This window comes from Bison bison, unplaced genomic scaffold, assembly GCF_000754665.1.
Source record: "Bison bison bison isolate TAMUID 2011002044 unplaced genomic scaffold, Bison_UMD1.0 scf7180017864508, whole genome shotgun sequence".
Taxonomy (NCBI): Eukaryota; Metazoa; Chordata; class Mammalia; order Artiodactyla; family Bovidae; genus Bison; species Bison bison.
The window spans coordinates 10,390,653-10,397,806 of record NW_011495064.1 but is presented as its reverse complement, the minus strand read 5'-3'; positions in this window follow the sequence as shown (position 1 = coordinate 10,397,806).

The window sequence follows — 7,154 nt, the reverse complement described above, 5'->3', positions numbered from 1 at the left end:
ACCCTATCCCTCTGGGTTGTCCCAGAGCACCAGCTTTCGGTGCCCTGCTTCATGCATAGAACTTGCACTGGTCATCTATTTTACAAATGTTAGTATATCTGTTTCAGTGCTATTCTCTCAAATCATCCCACCTTCACCTTCTCCCACTGAGTCCAAATGTCTAGTCTTTACATCTGCATCTCCTTTGCTACCCTACGTGTAGGATCTTTGTATATTTTGGAGATTAATTCTTTGTCAGTTGTTTCATTTGCTTTTACTTTGTCCCATTCTGAGAGCTGTCTTCTCACCTTGCTTATAGTTTCCTTCGTTGTGCAAAAGCTTTTAGGTTTACTTAGGTCCTATTTGTTTATTTTTGTACTTAGGTCCCATTTATTTATTTTTGTCTTTATTTCCATTACTCGGGGAGGTGGATCATGGAGGATCTTGCTGTGATTTATATCAGAGAGTGTTCTTCCGATGTTTTCCTCTAAAAGTTTTATAGTTTCTGGTCCTATGTTTTGATCTTCAATCTATTTTGAGTTTATTTTTGTGTATGTATAAACTAGCAAGTGTTCTAGTTTCAATCTTTTACATGTAGTTGACCAGTTTTCCCAGCACCACTGGTTGAAGAGACTGTCTTTTGTCCATTGTGTATTTTTGCCTCCTTTGTCAAAGATAAGATGTCCATAGGTGTGGGGATTTATCTCTGGGTTTTCTATTTTGTTCCATTGACCTATATTTCTGTCTTTGTGTCAATACCATACTGTCTTGATGACTATAGCTTTGTAGTACAGTCTGAAATCAGGAAAGTTGATTCCTCCAGTTCTATTCTTTCTCAAGATTGCTTTGGTTATTTGGGGTCTTTTGTGTTTCCATACAAATTGCTTAATTGTTTGTTCTGCTGCTGCTGCTAAGTCGCTTCAGTCATGTCTGACTCTGTGTGACCCCAGAGACGGCAGCGCACCAGGCTCCACCGTCCCTGGGATTCTCCAGGCAAGAACACTGGAGTGGGTTGCCATTTCCTTCTCCAATGCATGAAAGTGAAAAGTGAAAGTGAAGTTGCTCAGTCGTGTCTGACTCTAGCGACCCCGTGGACTGCAGCCTACCAGGCTCCTCTGTCCATGGGATTTTCCAGGCAAGAGTACTGGAGTGGGGTGCCATTGCCTTCTCCAAATTGTTTGTTCTAGTTCTGTAAAAAATACCTTTGGTAGTTTCATAGGGATTGCATTGAATATATAGACTGCTTTGGGTAGTATAGTTATTTTCACTATATTGATTCTTCCAACCCATGAACATGATATATTTCTCCATCTATTTGTGTCATCTTTGATTTCTTTCCTCAGTGTTTTATAGTTTTCTGTACACAGGTGTTTTTTTTTTTTAGGTAAATTTACTTTTAAGCATTTTATTCTTTTCATTGCAATGGTGAATGGGATTGTTTTTTTAATTTCTCTTTCTGGTTTTACATTATTAGTGTATAGAAATGCAAAGGATTTCTATGTATTAATTTTGTATCCTGTGATTTTAGTATCTTCATTGATTAGCTCCAGTAATTTTCTTTTAAAACCCTGGCATCTTTAGGGTTTTCTATACAGAGTATCATGTCATCTGTAAACAGTGGAGTTTTACTTCTTCTTTTCCAATCTGGATTCCTTTCATTTCTTTTTCTTCTCTGATTGCCATAACTAGGACTTCCAAAACTATGTTGAATAATAGTGGTGAGAGTGGGCACGTTTGTCTTGTTCCTGATTTTAGAGGAAATGCTTTCAATTTTTTGCCATTGAGGAAATGTATGCTGTGGGTTTGTCATATATAGCTTTTATTATGTTTAGGTATGTTCCTTCTATGCCTACTTTCTGGAGAGTTTTTATCATAAATGGGTGTTGAATTTTGCCAAAGGCTTTCTCTGCATCTATTGAAATAATTGTATGTTTTAAATCTTTTGATTTGTTAATATGGTGTATCAGATTGATTGATCTGTGAATACTGAAGAATCCTTGCATCCCTGGAATAAAGCCCACTTGATCATGATGTATGATCTTTTTAATATGTTGTTAGATTATGTTCGCTAGAATTTTGTTGAGGATTTTTGCATCTATGTTCATCAGTGATATTGGTCTGTAGTTTTCCTTTTTTTGTGGCATCTTGGTTTTGCAATCAGGGTGATGGTGGCCTCATGGAATGAGTTTGGGAGTTTTCCTTCCTCTGCAGTTTTCTGGAAGAGTTTGAGTAAGACAGGTGTTAGCTCTTCTCTAAATTTTTGGTAAAATTCACCTGTGAAGGTATGTGGTCCTGGGCTTTTGTTTGTTGGAGGATTTTTGATTACAGTTTTGATTACCATGCTTGTGATTGGTCTGTTTTCTATTTCATATCCAGTGCTCCCACCTCATCTAGTTTATGTTTTCCAGTTTCTCCATCTCTTCTATTTTTGATGTTCTTTCTCAAATCTTTATCAAGTGTAGTAGAAAAGCTTTTGTATATAAATATATATATATTTATATATAAATAGTATGTATAATATACATATTTTAGAAACCATGAATTTTTGCCTAACTGCAAAGTTTATGACATTTTGATTCCACTTGTTTGTCTTAGTATGAATAGAAGACTATATTTCTAATTAAAAATGTGCAGCAAGCAACAAAAGCTTACTGTATATCACAGTGATCTATAGTCAGTACCTTGTAATAACCTATAATGGAAAATAGTCTGAAAGATAATATATGTATATATGCATACCTGAATCACCTTGCAATGCACCTGAATTGTAAGTCAACTCTAATTCAATAAAATAGACAAATTAAGAAAAAATTAAATGAGTAAATAGAAAAAAGAAATATTTAGAAAAGAAGTTATATGAGAAGGACTTATCTTACCAAATGTATAAATAATATATAATATATATATATAAATATATAATTTATAATAATAAAGTGTTTACAATTTAATTTCATGGTATTGATTCAAAATATAGACATCCATATTCTAGAACACAAAATAGATTAAAATACAGTAAATGAAGCATCAAAAATCAATAAGAAAGAGATGAATTATTTAATAACTGATGTTGAGACATTGGTTATTTTCAAAAGTAATAATCTTAGAACCTCCTTTTGCAAATAGGTGAGGAAAGAAAAGAAGCAAAAGACAAGGGAGAAAGGGAAAGATATATTCACCTGAATGCAGAGTTCCAGAGAATAGCAAGGAGAGATAAGAAGGCCTTCTTTAATGAATAAAGTAAAGAAATAGAGGAAAACACTAGAATGGGAGAGACTAGCGATCTTTTCAAGAAAATTAGAGATATCAAGGGGACATTTTATGTAAGGGTGGGCAAAATAATGGACATAAATGGTAAGGACCTAAAAGAAGTAGAAGAGATAAAGAAGAGGTGACAAGAATAGACAGAAGAACTATACAAAAAAGGTCTTAATGATCTGGATAACTATGATGGTGTGGTCACCCACCTAGAACCAGACATCCTGGAGTGTGTATAGTCAAGTGGGCCTTAGGAAGCATTACTATGAACAAAGCTGTGGAGGTGATGGAATTCCACCTGAGCTATTTCAAACCCTAGAAGATGATTCTGTTAAGGTGCTGCAGTTAATATGTTAGCAAATTTGGAAAACTCAACAGTGGTCACAGGACTGGAAAAGTTACATTTTCATTCTAATCCCAAAGTAGGACAATACCAAAGAATGTTCAAACTACTGAACAACTGTGCTCTTTTTACATGCTAGCAGGATTATGCTCAAATTCCTTCAAACTAGGCTTCAGCAGTACACGAATCTAGAACTTCCAGATGTACAAGCTGGTTTTCAAAGAGGCAGAGGAACCAGAGATCAAATTGCCAACATTCATTGGATCATGGAGCAAGCAAGGGAGTTCCATAAAAACATCTACTTTTGATTTATTGATTATACTAAAGCCTTTGCCAACAAAGATCTGTATAGTCAAAGCTATGGCTTTTCCAATAGTCATGTACTGATGTGTGAGTTGGACCATAAAGAAGGCTGAATGCCGAAGAATTGATGTTTTCAAACTGTGTTGCTAGAGAAGACTCTTGAGAGTCCATTAGACTGCAAGTAGATCAAACTAGTCAATCCTAAAGGAAATTAACCCTGAATATTCATTGGAAGGACTGATACTGAAGTTGAAGCGCCAATACTTTGGTCATCTGATGTGAAAAGCTGATTCATTGGAAATGACCCAGATGCTAGAAAAGATTGAAGATAGAATGAGAAGGGAGTGGCAGAGGATTAGGTGACTAGATAGCATCACTGAATCAATGGACATGAGTTTGAGCAAACTCTGCAGGATAGTAGAGGACATTGGAGCCTGAGGTACTGCAATCCATGTGGTGGTAGAGAGTTGAACATGACTTAGTGACTGAACAATAATAAAAGTAATGAGAATGTCACTTAAAAGTGCATGTAAATCCTTTCATAAATTTGGTGAAAACAAATGAATATGTATTTAATCCCTGAACAGGTAAGGGATCTCCATGTAGAAAACAATGGAAAGAATTATAAAGGAAGAAACGCAGATTTGAACAGAAGCAAGAAGAACAACATCCCTGAATCCTGTGGAATGGAAACCACACTCATAGAAAGTTAGACAAAACGAAACAGCTGAGTAATATATCCCAGATGAAGGATCAAGATTACACCCAAAAAGAACTACATGGAGTGATTTTAGGCAATTTATTGGAAAAAGAATTTAGAATTATTACAGTGAAGGTGATCTAAGATCTTGGGAAAAAATGGAGGTAAAATTGAGAAAATGCAAAAAATGCTTAACAAAGACTTAGGAGAAATAAGAATAAACAAACAGAGATGAACAATAAAGTAAGTAAATGAAAAATGCACTAGAAGGAATCACTAGCAGAATAACTGAGGGAGAAAAATGAATAAGTGGCCCGGGAGACAGAGCAGTAGAAATCACTGCTGCAGAACAGAATAAGGAAAAGAGAAATAAGAAATGAAGAAACCTTTAGAGAACTCTTAGACGATATTAAACGCACCAACATTCACAAAATAGGGTTCCCATAAGGAGAAGATAAATAGGATCTCAGAAAATATTTGAAGAGATAATTGCTGAAGACTTCCCTAATATTGGAAAAGAAACATTCATCAAAGTCCAGGAAGCACAGAGAGTACCAGACAGGATAAACCCAAGAAGGAAAGTGCTGAGACACATAGCAATCAAACTGACAAAAATTAAAGACCAAGATAAAATATTAAAAGTAATCAGGAGAAAGTGACAATATACAAGGGAACTCCCATAAAGTTATCAACTGATTTCTCAGCTCAGACTCTGCAGGCCAGTTGGGAGTGGCATGATATATTCAAAGTGATGAAAGGGAAGAACCTACAACCAAGATTACTCTACCCACCAAGGCTCTCATTCAGATTTAATGGAGAAATCAAAAGGTTTACAGACACACAATACCTAAGAGAATTCAGCACCAATAGGCCACTTTGGAACAAATGCTAAATGAACTTCTCTAGAGGGGAAAGAGATCAGCAACTTAAAATAATCTGTACATATATAGACTGCTATAGCAAAACCTTATGAAAATAGCAAATCCCAAAACTACAACACACACACACACAAGCAGCCCAAACACAACACTAAAGATGGTCATCTCACCTCAAGTGGAGAGAACAAGAGAGGAAGGAGAGAAAGAAGACCTAGGAAAACAAACCCAAAACAGTTAAGAAAATGGCAGTAAGAACATAATCATTACCTTAAATGCATTAAGAAATGGATTAAATGCTCCAATCAAAAGACAAAGACTGGCTGACTGGATAGAAAACAAGACCCACTTCAGTCCTAGGGACACATACAAACTGAAAGTGAGGGGATGGAAAAAGGTACAGTAAGTCCCCCACATAAGAACCTTCAAGTTGCAAGCTTTCAAAGGTGCACATGTACACTTGCTTGTGCAATCGTGTAAGTTAGTTAGCATGTCTGGTGTACATTGTCATATGCATACGTCCTCTACAAGTGGTTGTGCTTTTGCGTACAGTGCTGGGTAGAGTACAGTAGTACAGTATCTTTATTTCAGGCCCAGGATGTCCAAAAGCAAGTATAAAAAGGTGAGGTGATGTAGCTCAGAGATGCCAAGTACCAAGAAAGGATGAAGACAGAGAAAGAAATAACAGAAGCACCAAAGAGATTCATGATGCAGGAAATGGCAAGGAGATTTCTTTATTTGAGGAGGCACCGTTAGTTTGTGAGGCACAGGATCCATTGTAGAATGGTACATGAAAGTTGCAGCAGCTGTTCAGAATGTAATCCAGTGCTACTGTGTCATTTGTGATGAGGAAAAAGGAGCTACTACCTAGACATCACAGGATCATTTTTTCAAGAGTGGATAGAACTGACTCCAGCAAGCAACAGGAACCTGTGCCATCAAGGTCAGGTGTGAGTGAAATTGCAGCTTACTGTCCATGTCCCCCACTCTGCTTATCCCTGGTAGTGGGCATAGCTCTCTATTCCCACTGTGAAAACTCCTAGTGGAATATTGGGATCAATGCAGAGATATTGAGGACTTGGCAGAATGCCTGCCATAGTTAGTGATGTGGGATCTTCAAATCAGAGAGGACAGAAGGATAATGATGTGAGGAGTCAATGGGGGAGCCTCATGATTACCTCCCCCAATCAGATCAGGAGTTCTCCTGGTGGGAACAGAAGCAGAAGTGATTGTATGTATGATGAGTACAGTTGTATGAGAACTCCCCATTTCCGGGTTGGCATTTTCTTCAAATCTATAACCCAAGCAACACCTAGGCCTAGGACAGTTATGTTCTTGGCACTGGCTCCTGGGATACTTTAAAGTGATGTCCCCACCTGCTGGTAGAGGGCATTTGGCTTTAGTGTTGGATACTGCTTTCATTTGAATCCATAACCTGCATATTTTAATAGAGACCTTCAGAGGGCACCCAAGACCAGTCCTGTGGCCCAAAGATGGAGCCTGGAGAGGGGTGAGAACAGAGGCAGTGGTGGTCAGATTCTACTGGGACTGTCTTTTGATTTGGGAGGATTTAAATCACTTCATGGGAAATAGATGGGGAAACAGTGGAAACAGTGTCAGACTTTATTTTTTGGGGCTCCAAAATCACCGCAGATGGTGACTGCAGCCATGAAATTAAAAGATGCTTACTCCTTGCAAG